Raw genomic sequence first — 12,559 nt, forward strand, 5'->3', positions numbered from 1 at the left:
TATTAACTTGTTTAATCCTCACAGTAATCCTGTGAGGTAAAGCATATTATTCTCCATAATTTACAGATGAGAAAATAGAGATATAGAGAATTAGAAACTCTTTCATTTATTTTATTTTTATGGTGCCAGGGATTGAACCTAGGGCCTGGTGCATGCTAACCACATTTTGTAGCATTGAGCTACAACCTTAACTCTAAAATTAGGAATTTAGATTAAAATTATATAATAAGTGGTAAGACAAGTATTCAAAACCAATCCATCTGTCTGTGCTCTGTGGAATAGAGAAACATTTAAATAATTTTTTCAAATAGAGGGGCCCTGTTGAGCTAGATTATAAAAGAATATTAATGCAAACTTTTAGTATTTATTTTTTATTACATGCATATTTTAATTTTTAATTTCTAGGCAAATCAGTCCTCTGTCATGGAATAAACACTGATGTGATATGAGGCTGATCAGTGAGGCTGATTGTGATGTTGGTTAACAAGTTTTTAACTAATGGAATTACAATGTAATGTATTGAGCATCTGATATTTTGGCCCTTTTAGGATTTGGGACTGAACTCTGTAAATGAAGATTTTTCTGAATGAAATGCAGTTGATTGCAGTTGAATGAAGTGCAAGGTGAGGTGCACTCTATGTCCCTGGAATCCACATCACCAGGCATAAGGGTCTTGTCTCCATGGCAACAGATGGAGGCTTTAACTCTTACAGGGCTGACACTGTCCTTGTATTCCTCACTTCCCCTTCCTCTGGTCTTATCAGAAGTTAATAATAACCAGTTATTACAGGAGGGAAACAAAAATGTTCAACATCCAGTAAAACTTTCTAGAATCTAATAAAAGGGGAAAAATGTTTCCATTAATGCTTTTGAGCTTTCTAAAAGAACCTTCACAATGGTTTTAAAAGGCTTTTTTTTTCTGTTATGCATTATGATTATCCCCAGATCTGGCTTGAGTGTTGTAGTTAAATGGAAAAAGAAGAAACAGAACGATAACTTCTTCTCCCTCCATGATTTGCACCTGTTGTTTACATAAAAGTGGGGTGTGGAGTGGGCATGTCCTGGGGGAAGGAAAAGAAAAGAAATGAAGGACTGCCTCTGTTGTGATGATTTTGATGGGACAGCTCTGAAACTGAGCCAAGTTTTTCAGATTTTTTCAAGTTCTATGAAGTCCAATATGTTCAGTTTGTTGCTTTTCTTGAGAAATACATTGATTTAGTAAATACTTTGGAAAGAAAAGGCGTGTCTAGTAGAAGAGAAGAGGTCAAGATATTATCTTTTCTGATGGTTTATCTATTAAAGGAAATGATAATCATCAGAGACAACACTTACGTAGGTTAATATTTGCCAAGGACATTTCTAAACATCATACCTATATTTACCCATGTATTCTATGATATGTACAGCTGTTCTACAGTTGAGTTACAGAGACATAAAATAATGTTCCCAGAATGTCAGAACTATTACTTTGAAGGAGTATTCAAACCCCTAGTCTGTTACCAGGTTTGTGTAGTTAACCACTCTTCCACATGGTCTCTTAAAGTCTGCTGTTTTCTAATGCACTACTTAAACCTTTATGAATCATTGATTTCTATTCTCATTTGTCAGCTTTGACAGCATCATTTTGTCTTTTAGCTGCATATCAAAATGCTCACATGGCTTTTTTTATTTACTTGCATTTGTATGTGTGTGCGTGCGTATATATATTAAAGAAAATTAAAAGAATTTTGGACAGAATTTTGTAATCTCTTAAGCGATAATTATGGATAACTTGGAACATCAGAAGAGTAAGTTTAGGAATCATGTATGTAATATTTGTTTCACCACATTTGTTAAATTTTAGTTAAAATGGAAAATAGTTAGACTTTCTTTTCTTCAAATAATTTTTTTCATGTTTTCCCTCTTTTTTTTTTTTTTTTTATACTGGAGACTGAACCCAGAAGCAATTTTCCTCTGAGACACATCTTTTGGAGGCTGGCATCACATCCCCAGACCTTTTTATTTTTCTTTTGAGACACAGTCACACTAAGTTATTTAAGGCCTTACAAAGTTGCTGAGGCTGACCTTGGATTGGCAATCTTCTACCTGAGTTTCCCAAGTCACTGGGATTACAGGCATGTGCCACCACACTTGGCACCCTCCAAACTTCTTTCTTTTCAATGCTTCTGCTTTGGCCCCACTATAAACCTGAGCATGGAAAATGGAGCTATATCTGAATATTTAATGATGATGCTATAACATTTTTTTGTCATTCTGGTCCCTTCTAATGCAATATTGTTAGGAAAATGGGCATTGACTCTAGGTTGTGCTTGGTCCAGGGTTCATTAATATGCTATTTATTCTAATTTGGAATTTATTTTCAGGTTTTAATTCATGCTCAATTTTTGCTTAATTTCTGGGGGATAAGATTCTCTATAAATTAATTTGATATGATTTAGTCCACAGTATAATCAAATCTTCATCTAAGAAAGTTTATAAATATAGTCATAATATATTACCACAACATTAAGGGAAATCATAATAAATTTCATAATAGACACAATTTTATCCATTTATTTTTATTAGGTCTTCATTTAGCATGACATTGAATTTAATTAGTACCTTACCTTACAGTTTAGGGGTGATGACAATTAGAGTGAAATATTTGAATCAGCCTGTTAAACTGCATACACATCAAGTGGTTTAATTAATCTATTCTGAGCAGTTTTTATTTTAGGGGCCAGGACTAATTTAGCATTTTATTAAGATTGACAATACCCCAAATTTCAAGTCTGCTGATCAAATGCTGAATGATTGATAGTGTTTCTCTACCCTCTAGTGGTCTAAAGCAGAACTGAACAGGCCAACCCAAGAATCTTCATGGACAACTGGCTGGGAATCCTGAGACTGGGAAAGTAATACTTGCATCAGTTTGGCCTTGAATCTAGAAGGGCAATGGTGAAAGACTTAAGGCCAGCGTTCCAGAGTGGGTAAGATGAGCATGTATTCCAGCTCTGAGTTGGTTTTATAGGCATGCGAGGAGAACAATGGTGGGTTTTTAAAATTTGTTTTAAATGTTTCTTTAGATTTCTTACTTCTTCCGGAATATTTGGGTTTTGCAGTATGGTGAAACAAATGTTCTCAATCTGGATTCTTATCAGTGACATTATCCCATTTTGTGCTGGGTAATTCTTTCTTGCAGAGGTGCAATTTGGATGTTTAGCAGCTCCCTGGCCTTGTGATACCCTAGCTACGGTAACCACAACATTCCCAGCATCATCAAATATCTTCTTGGGGGAAAAATTTTCCTCCTGCTTGAGAAGCATTTTGTTGCTAATGGTTCCTATTAGGTTGGAAATAGTTCAGTAAAAGTCAATATTTTATTAAATGCTGATTACCTGTCAGGTCTTGTTTTTGTTGATATTATTATTTAGTACCAGGATGTCTTGCTAAGTTGTTTAGGGCCTCACTAAGTTGCTGGGGCTGGATTTTGAACTTGTGATCCTTCTGCCTCAGCCCTCTGAGTTGCTGAGATTACCGGTTGGGCACCACCATGCTGGGCAGGCCTTGTGTTATTTAATTTAATCCTTATAAGAATCATCAGAATTAAATCCTATACTTTCATCATCTCATTTTCACAGGCGAGGAACTGAAAAGGAGTTAAATAACTTTCATGACTGCACATCGGCAAGCGGCAGACTCAGCACTAAATATAGAGGGTCTGACATCACAAGTGTCACCCTTCATTAATCTCCTAAATGGAGTAAAAAACAGAATTATTGATTTATAAAATAATAATTCACAGACATCAGTGTACATAATTTTCTGAATCAACAATAAAACAGAAGGGAAAGAGATGGTACAACATTGTCAGAGGAATATTAAATCATTTTTTCATTCCTTTATCACATATCTACTGTTTATAGGGATACAGAAATGTATGCAACAAAGTTTCTGCTCTCTAAAGCTTACTTACATTATTTTAGGAACAAAAGAAAAAATTCGTATGTAATATTTCATATATTAATGTGTTACAGAGAAAATAAAACATGTTAAAAGAGGATACAAAGGTCACGAGGCTTCTGATATGGTGACATTGAGCAGACAATGAGGGAACAGCATTGTGAATGAAGTGCAGACGAGGTAGGGAATTTGCTCCAGGTGATGAGAACAGCCAGGACAAGGTCCTGATGCAGGAGCATATTTGAAGTGGAAGTGAACTTGCTACACGCTAAGGGGAAAGCAAGGAGTCAACGCAACCAGAACAGAGAGAGTGAAGAGGAACAGGAGAAGGGATAGAGAGGCAAGGCCAGGAGGCAGGGGGGTAACATGGACCCTGTAAGTCCCATTAGGCCATGTAAATGATGTCAACTTCTACTCTGACTGAGATAAAAATCTATTAGAAAAAGAAATGCCACGATCTGACAATTTTTCAAAGAATCATGCAGATGTTTTCCCCTGTTTGGGAAATGGTTTATCACCATGAATGACCATGAATTCTGGAATGAGGCTGGCCTCTTTTTTTTTTTTTGTTATGTTTTTTTGTTTTGGCTAAAGGAAACTTGTGGTAATATCCTTCTTATTGAATCTCAGTGCCATTAGACAGAAGATGCACCATTATTTTATGTTCCAGTAAGAAAACAAAACAAAACACAACATTGCTGATCATGTACCAGTCATTCAAACCAGGCTGTTTGGAAATGACATTAATCTATTCCTGGGGATTTGGTAATTTTCTCTGACTTCTCTTGCATTTCTTGGCATATAATAGCAATAATTTTGCATAAAATTCTCAGTAACAAAATGAAGCACACATTTATCTGTTTATTGGTAGTTCTCAGAGTCTTATAAAGCATTTGGTTGTTGCTTTGTAAGGAAAGATGAAATTTCTTTCCTACATGAATATTTGCTTTACTAACATTAAATTTATCCCATACATCTTTGTTCAGTTTTTATGCTTATAAAATAACATTTAATTTAAATACTGAGTCACAATATAAATGATTTTAAAACAGAAATTAAACAACATATGCTGTGTCAATGATGTGCATTAAGTCAACTGAAATGATATTAATGTGACTTTACACATTTACAGACAATGACAGAATAACATGTCTGCCTTTTGGCCCATGATGATTGAAAGGGAGCATAAATTCTAGGTTAAAATGTAATGTGTGTGAGTGTATGTGTGTGTGTGTATGTGAGAGAGAGAGAGAGAGAGAGAGAGAGAGAGAGAGACAGAGAGACAGAGAGACAGAGACAGAGAGAGGGGAGATGTATATATGTATGTTGTAATTGGGGGAATGTGTAGTGGTACTTGAATTGTAAAATATAATTGACAGTAAACTTTTGGTAACTATTACTTAGAATTCTCATCTTTATGAAGGCACTATTTTAAGAAAATATGGAAAGAATGGAATGAGAAAACTTTCGTTTCCTCCATTTTTCTCTAGCCCCAATCTTTCAATTGTAATTACTCAGGCATCTTCCTATCTTTTTGTGCTTTCTACTCCCAGAAGGAAATAAAATGACATGTTACAACTCCCTAAACATCCCCTTTCCCCAAATCATTGATCAATAGCTCATATATATATATTTTTTGCCCTAAGTCTCTGGGTATGCTTTCCAAAGTGTAATGGATTTTTATTATTTCTATCCCTTGAGTAGCTTTTAATCCAAGGTTGACTTTTGCCGTGTAAGGTTTTTTTTTTTTTTTTTTTTTTTTTTTGGTCCCTTAATGATTTGGAAAGCTGAGGAGACAGTTTCATTTTGTCTTATCTCTTCCTTGTTTATTATTTGGCCTGATTTTGGAGAACCCTTCCCAAAAAGTCATGGTTGGCTGATAAGTTGCCCCCTAAACTCAGGGTCTGATTTGTCTTTACAGTCATTAAACCATATGAGATCATTTAGGGAAAGGCTGAGGGTAGCGACATTCATGGTTATTATTTATCCCTGGCCTTTTTACATCTTTCCAGAATGGCATGCTTCTTGACCATCTGCCTTATCAAACTAAGAAAGAAAACAGATGGTGTGGGAGCCAACAGATCAAAGGAAGGACTGGAGGAAGCTCTTCTCAGAAATTAGCTTGTTCTTTTGCAAGGGCTAATTGTAAACTGGAAATGACCTGGTGCTCTGCTGCACTGGAACCTCAGGCCAACATAGATGCTGTCAGTTTCTATCAGCCCCAGGTGATTAACAGTATCTTAAATCTTCAGATGAAATTGTTGCTGGGTCTTTTAGAGCAGGTGGTCTGTTCTGAACCACAAGCTGTGCAAATATTGAAAGGAGAGTATCCATTTGGGAGGGAAAGTAGGCAGCCAAAAAGACCTTGATCCTGGAGATGGTACTTGTTACTTAACCTGGCTGCAGTATAATAAAGCTAATTATTGATATCTTTAAAATTATTGATTGTATTTTGAGATAATCTGTCTGAACTATCCTTTTCAATCACTCAAAATACTCTAAGCAGCTTAATTCACTTGTTATTGGCACCTAGATTGGGATTTGTAGCAAGGTTGGTGACCAAATATTTGCCCCAAAGGTCACTTAAACTCTAATTGATTTTTCCAGAAGTTTTGAAACCACCTGTCATGTTGATTGTAACCCTTAAAAGTCAGATCCCTGCTCACTTGCTCAGATGAAAGCATTTTTGTTAGCATGTTAATATTTCATTTTATTCTTTGAGTTTGTATGAAAATGAACCTCGAATAATATAGCAGTCTTTTCTCATTTAGAATGTCTAGAGTCCTTTACCTTTAAATTTTTTTTTTTTTTTAGAATTACAAACATTCAAACATTTATGTGCCTTAATAAGTTTTATTCTCTGGCATAATTTCAATTAAAAATGCTTGTGAGGAGAGTTAAGTCATTCCTTGTGATTTGTGCCTGTGCATTGATCGTATCCTGTAAGTGCTAGTGTAAGGTGACAAATGCAGATACTAGACAGGAGGAGGGAAGTGACGGGTAGCAGCAAGCAGCAGGCAGAGCTCCGTGGACGTGACCTCTATGGATGGGCACCCATCATGGGTCTTGGCATTTGAAAAGGATTAGAGGAGGCTGAATAAATATTCTTGGTCACACATAAGCAAATGATTAAAAGTCAGATAATCTTTCTTGGTAAAAAGCTGCTATAAGCTGCCGGGCATGGTGGTGCAGTCTTGTAATCCCAGCGACTTGGGAGGCTGAGGCAGGGGGGTCGTAAGTTCAAGGCCAGCCTAGTAACTTAGCAAGACCCTATTTCAAAATAAAAATAAATAAAAGGACTGGGGATGTGGCTCAGTTGTAAAGCACCCGGGTTCAATAAAAAAAAAAAAAAAGAACAAAAATGAATCTGCTGTAAAAAATAATTCTCCCTAAAAGGATAGGAGTTTGGTATTAGGAATTCTCATTGGACTTAAGGAGATTCATTTTATTCTTTGTCAAATGAAATTAAAATTATGTATGAAAGAGTCTTAAGCTTCCTTGAAAATTTATCCTAATCACCTGTCTGACAATATAACCCTTTGCTAGAGATATATCTTAATGCACTTTCATTTGCAGATAATATATTACATTATATATATATCTATATATCTATATCTATCTGTATTTATCTATCTACCTACCTATCTGTCTAACTCTCTCTATATATATCTTTGAGGTGATCTGATGTTGTTTGGCAAACTTAAAACCCATCTACCAAAAATAATTTTGACCACCTACTGTGTGCTTGCTTTCCAAGTTGCTGAGATAATAGTATTAAAATTGTGGTGGATTTCATCATTAGCCTTAATTCTTTAACTACTCCCTATATCATACTCTTTGCTGGGTGACTTTGAAGTTTACAAGAACAAAGAGAGAAGTTGAGTGACCAACTGGTCTGTTTACCAAAGACTTTTCTGTTGTAACATGGAAATTGTTTGCATTTTCATTCTGAGAAGATAATTGGTTTCCCAAAGTGAAGTATATTTCTATAACCTTTTACCTTGGGCTTGGTCATGTGACATATTTGGTCAATAGAGTAAGGTAGAAATTGCAGAGTGTCAATTCTGAACCCTGCCCTTAATAGACTTCACAGGTTTACACTGTCTGTGCTTCTCCTACCACCATAAGAAGAACATGCTGTGACTATCCCACTGGTCTAAGGAAAGTGTGAGTATATGGAAAAGAGCCAAACTCAGCAAAGTAGCCTGGCCAAGTCCAGTGTATGCCAGCTGTCTCCTAGCAAAGCTACAGTTACATGAGCAATAATAATAGTCATTGTTTCGAACCACTGATTTCTGGCATCCATTATTAGACAGCATAAATAGCCTACATAAATACACTTTATTAGGACCAGGCACTGGGTAAAAAGTCTTACACCATCTCCTGCTACCACGCCATGAAGTGGTAGTTATCATCGCTATTTTATAATTGGATAAATTGATATGGAGAAAGAGTCAATGCCCAAGTTAAGCAATGGAGCTGTTTTCAAACTTTTTTTTCCATGAAGTTTGAAAAGCTATCAAGCAGTACAAGCTTATTATAAAATACTCAAGCTAATCAGAAAATCTAAATAAAAAAAGTAAAACGTCCCTTCCCTTCCTGCCTCCCCTCTTTTCATAGTCTTCCTCTGTGACACAATCACTGTTAACCTTTGGTGTGACTCCTTCCAGATAATTTTCCATGATTTTTTTTTTCAGCACAACTTTCCATTTCTCTTATTGTATGCAATGTAGCATCACACCATATGTGCAGTCATACATGTACCTTGGTTAATGATGTCCATTTAATTCCACAATCTTTCCTGCTCCCATCCCCTCCTCTCCCTCCTCCCCTTTGCCCAATCACTGTTCCTCCATTTTCCCATGCCCCCTCCCCACACCCAATTATGGATCAGCATCCACTTATCAGAGAGAACATTCGACCTTTGGTTTTGGGGGATTGGCTTACTTCACTTAGCATGATATTCTCCAATTCCATCTGTTTACCTGCAAATGCCATAATTTTATTATCTTTTAATGCTGAGTAATATCCCATTGTGTATATATAACACGGTTTCTTTATCCATTCTAGTTCATGGAATAATTTGAGGAGTATTGGTATTAATTCTCCTTTGTAGGTTGTGTAGAACTCATGATGTGAATCTGTCTGGTCCTGGGCTTTTCTTGGTTGGTAGGCTTTTGATAGCCTCTTCTGTTTCCTTGCATGAAATTGATCTGTTTAAATTGTGTATGTCCTCTTGACTTAATTTGGGTTGACCATATGCCTCTAAAAATTTGTCAGTGTCTTTGAGGTTTTCTACTTTACTGGAGTATAAATTTTCAAATTATGTATGATATATCAAAGTGCATAAATGCAGTCTACTGTCATATATAACTAATTAAAACAAAAAAAAATTAAAAAAACCATTGACCACAAATACCCTCCAACCTCCCCAGGATTAATCACTATCTTGATTTATGTAACCCTAGTTTTGCATAGTTTTGAATTTTTGTGGGTTATATATTAATGAAATTACTTTTCAGCTTTTGCAGATATACTCCAGCCATTGTTCATAGTGATTTTGCCAATTATTCTCAGGGGCAGCATGGGGACAGCCATCCCTATCTCCTCATCCGAAGTCTGCTGTTCTTCTCTCCTTGCATTGCAACAAATCTAACATGCATCTGCAGTACTTGTCTGTATGATCACTCTTTGGTCATCCCTTGGGACAAGGTTTACACCCAGGTCTGCTTTTGCAAAAATGGGCCTGGGCAAGAGGTCTATTTAGATAAGAAATTCTGGAGACCTAACTGTCTGGACTGTAGTCCTGGGAAGGAGCAGGGATGTGTTCTGAGTGAGCATGCTCTTAGGCTGCATGGATTCTTTTACTCCATGGGGTGAGGCAGGGCCAGAAGGACTGCTCCTGCCTCTGTCCAAGAACAGTGTTGTACTCATTTTCAATGTAGGAAAGTCCCAGTTCTACTTCTTCACCAAGACTCAAAATTGTTAGTCATCTTTATTTTAGCCATTCTGCTGGGTGCACAGTGGTGTTTTATTGTATGTTGCACTGATGATCATTGAGGTAGAACATGTTTCTTTTTTCTTTTTTTTTTATTTGGACATACTGTCTTGAGGAGTATCAGTTTTCCACAATTTTCTATGACTTTGCTGGTCACTGATATTATCCCCGTTTTACAATGAGGTATCTGAAACACAAAGAAGAGAAATAATTTTGTGAAAAGCCATAAGTAGAAAGTAGCAACATCTGGAGTTTGAATCCATTGTCTCTAACTCTGTAAAACTCTCTCCTGGTACACTCAGATGATCAGACAAGAAACCTGAATTGGTGTTTGACATCTGTTCTGATTCACTGATATGTAGCTTGGGGTGATCCTTATGAGGGCAAAGAGTTATATTCAAGAGACCTAAGTGGAGACTTTTTTTAGGTAAGATATATAATCAGGGAAGGGGCTATGTTACAGAGACCACAGTCACAGAAAAGATAATATTAACTGAAAGAATAAAAATGACCACTGACTTGATTTCTAATACATTTCTATTGAGCATCTAGTATGTGCTGAGCACTATGCTAAATTTCTATACATCATCTCTGATCTTCACAGAAACCCCATGAAGACAGTAGTATGTCCAGTTTATAGGGGAAAACAAACAACAAAAACCTGACTTTTGAGAAAGCTAATGGTACATACTAGAAAGAGGTGGAGCCAGGATCCCAAATTAGGCCTCACCCCAGCTCCAGGGATAATTTTCTTCTCTTCCACTACACTTTCCTTGTTGGAAAGTAAGATGACCTGCACCACTAATTCCACTTGGGATTCCATGAAATGGGGCTGGATGTGAAAACAAAGCTGCTCAGGCACATGGATCATAAGGCATATGGCCAATGTTTGCCTTAAAGGTAGGATCCCAAGGTAGAGCCAGGGAAAGAAATCACTGAGGTGTCTAAATGAAGTGTCTGCTAGAAGGAGCCAAGGAGTCAGTGGAACAAATGCCAAGGACACCAGAACAAGTTTGGGAGAGTAGGTGGCAGTGAATCCAGGAGAGATTTCTCTGATGCTTAATATAGATGGGGGAGGATTTTTAGAGACATTCCAGAACATTCTGTGTGTGAAAAAGGCACACTTTGGGGGGTATGGAGCCAGTTTGGGCCCACTGGTCCTTATTGGATCTTACAGACTAGAGGCTGGTGTGTGGCTCTGTTCCCTTTAGCCTACATCCAGGAAGCTGCATCTTTGTGGCTTGGTCCCTTCTATTAAGGTGCTGAGGCTGCTGTAACAAATCACCATGAACATGATGATTTGTGATCACATTTTATTTTCTTGCAGTTCTGAAGATTAGAAGTAAAAAATGGGTTTCAAGAAGCTAAAAAAACAAGGTGTTGGTAGGGCCACTGCTGTGCCAGCCCCCCCAAGGGGCGGGGGTCACATCTCCCTCTGCCAATGCCACTTGTGATTGCATTTAGGGCCCAGCTGGATAACCCAGAATACTCTTCTCATCCAAAATCCTTAATCATACCTCTATATAAGGTAATATTCACAAGTTCCAGGATTGGGTCTTGGATATCTTTGGGGGTCACTATCAGGCTGTTACACCCCCACCATTTGGACTTAATATTCAATAGCATATCTCCTGTTTTTTCTCTGTGCAGGCTTTTACTTGGAAATAAACTGGATAATTGCCTGATTCACTGAAAATCAGACAAACCCTTCTAAAAATTTCTGTTCAGAAATTTCTGTCTTTGTGGTTTCCATAAACCACTTACATTTCCTTCGGATCTATTAAAGTATTCTAGGCAAGCACAAAGAACAGTTAACACTTACATTTTACCTCAGATATAAATTCTTTAGATGAGTCATAGGGTTTCCTACTGTGAAATCACCTTTCTCAGAAGCTTCCTTTTCTAGGAACCTGATATGCTTTCAGATTTTCTGCTTAGAAAAAAAAAATCTCTTCCTGTACCACTTCTCTCATGCACATTTTGCGAATCCCTGTCAGCAGTGACAGGAAGCTCACTTCCGTGCGAGGGCTGTCTGCCCTGGGACACCTGTTGTGCTAGTGGCGAACATGAGATGTCAGACATGTGCAGCCTCCTCGCAGGCTGCCAGGTGGACGGCTCAGCTGCTCCTCAGACTCGGGATCTTCATAGCTTTCTCCAGGGGCCCGGGGTTCCCTCTCATTCTGCATTTCATCTTCCACATCATTCACATTGTGAAAGGCTTTAGCATTAGGGTCCCAGGAAGGCATTTTTGTTCTGTAGCCATTTGTTGTCAATTCATTCAGCATGTGTTTCTCAAGTGTCTGCTACGTACCTAGCATTCTGATGGGTGCTGAGTATTTAGGATGAGTGAAGGACAGATTCTGGCCTCAGGATATCAAGTTTAGTCAAGATGTGATAAATCTGCATATTAATCCTAAAATTAGTGGCAAGTGATAGAGACCAAATACACACTAATTAAACATCAATTGGGTAATGAAAAAGTCCAGGGATAGTACTATGTTTCTGTTAGAGTCCAATCAGAGAAGGGTTTAACCAGTTTAAAAGGTGTGCACGTGCACACACACACACACAAGCACAAAGTGATTTATTACGAGACTTTGACCTATGCAATTACAAAAG

General features: G+C 37.4%; 1 long non-coding RNA gene across 1 annotated transcript in view; it reads left to right on the plus strand.

Moving 5' to 3' along the window:
- The window catches only part of LOC107139789, a 31,090-nt gene that overhangs the window by 622 nt on the left and 17,909 nt on the right, over window positions 1-12,559 (plus strand). The window contains exons 2-3 of the long non-coding RNA XR_001503198.2: window positions 549-623; window positions 2,819-2,969. This is a non-coding gene — a long non-coding RNA (uncharacterized LOC107139789). The remainder of the gene's footprint in view (window positions 1-548; window positions 624-2,818; window positions 2,970-12,559) is intronic.

The sequence above is a fragment of the Marmota marmota genome, unplaced genomic scaffold (genome assembly GCF_001458135.2).
Source record: "Marmota marmota marmota unplaced genomic scaffold, marMar, whole genome shotgun sequence".
Taxonomy (NCBI): Eukaryota; Metazoa; Chordata; class Mammalia; order Rodentia; family Sciuridae; genus Marmota; species Marmota marmota.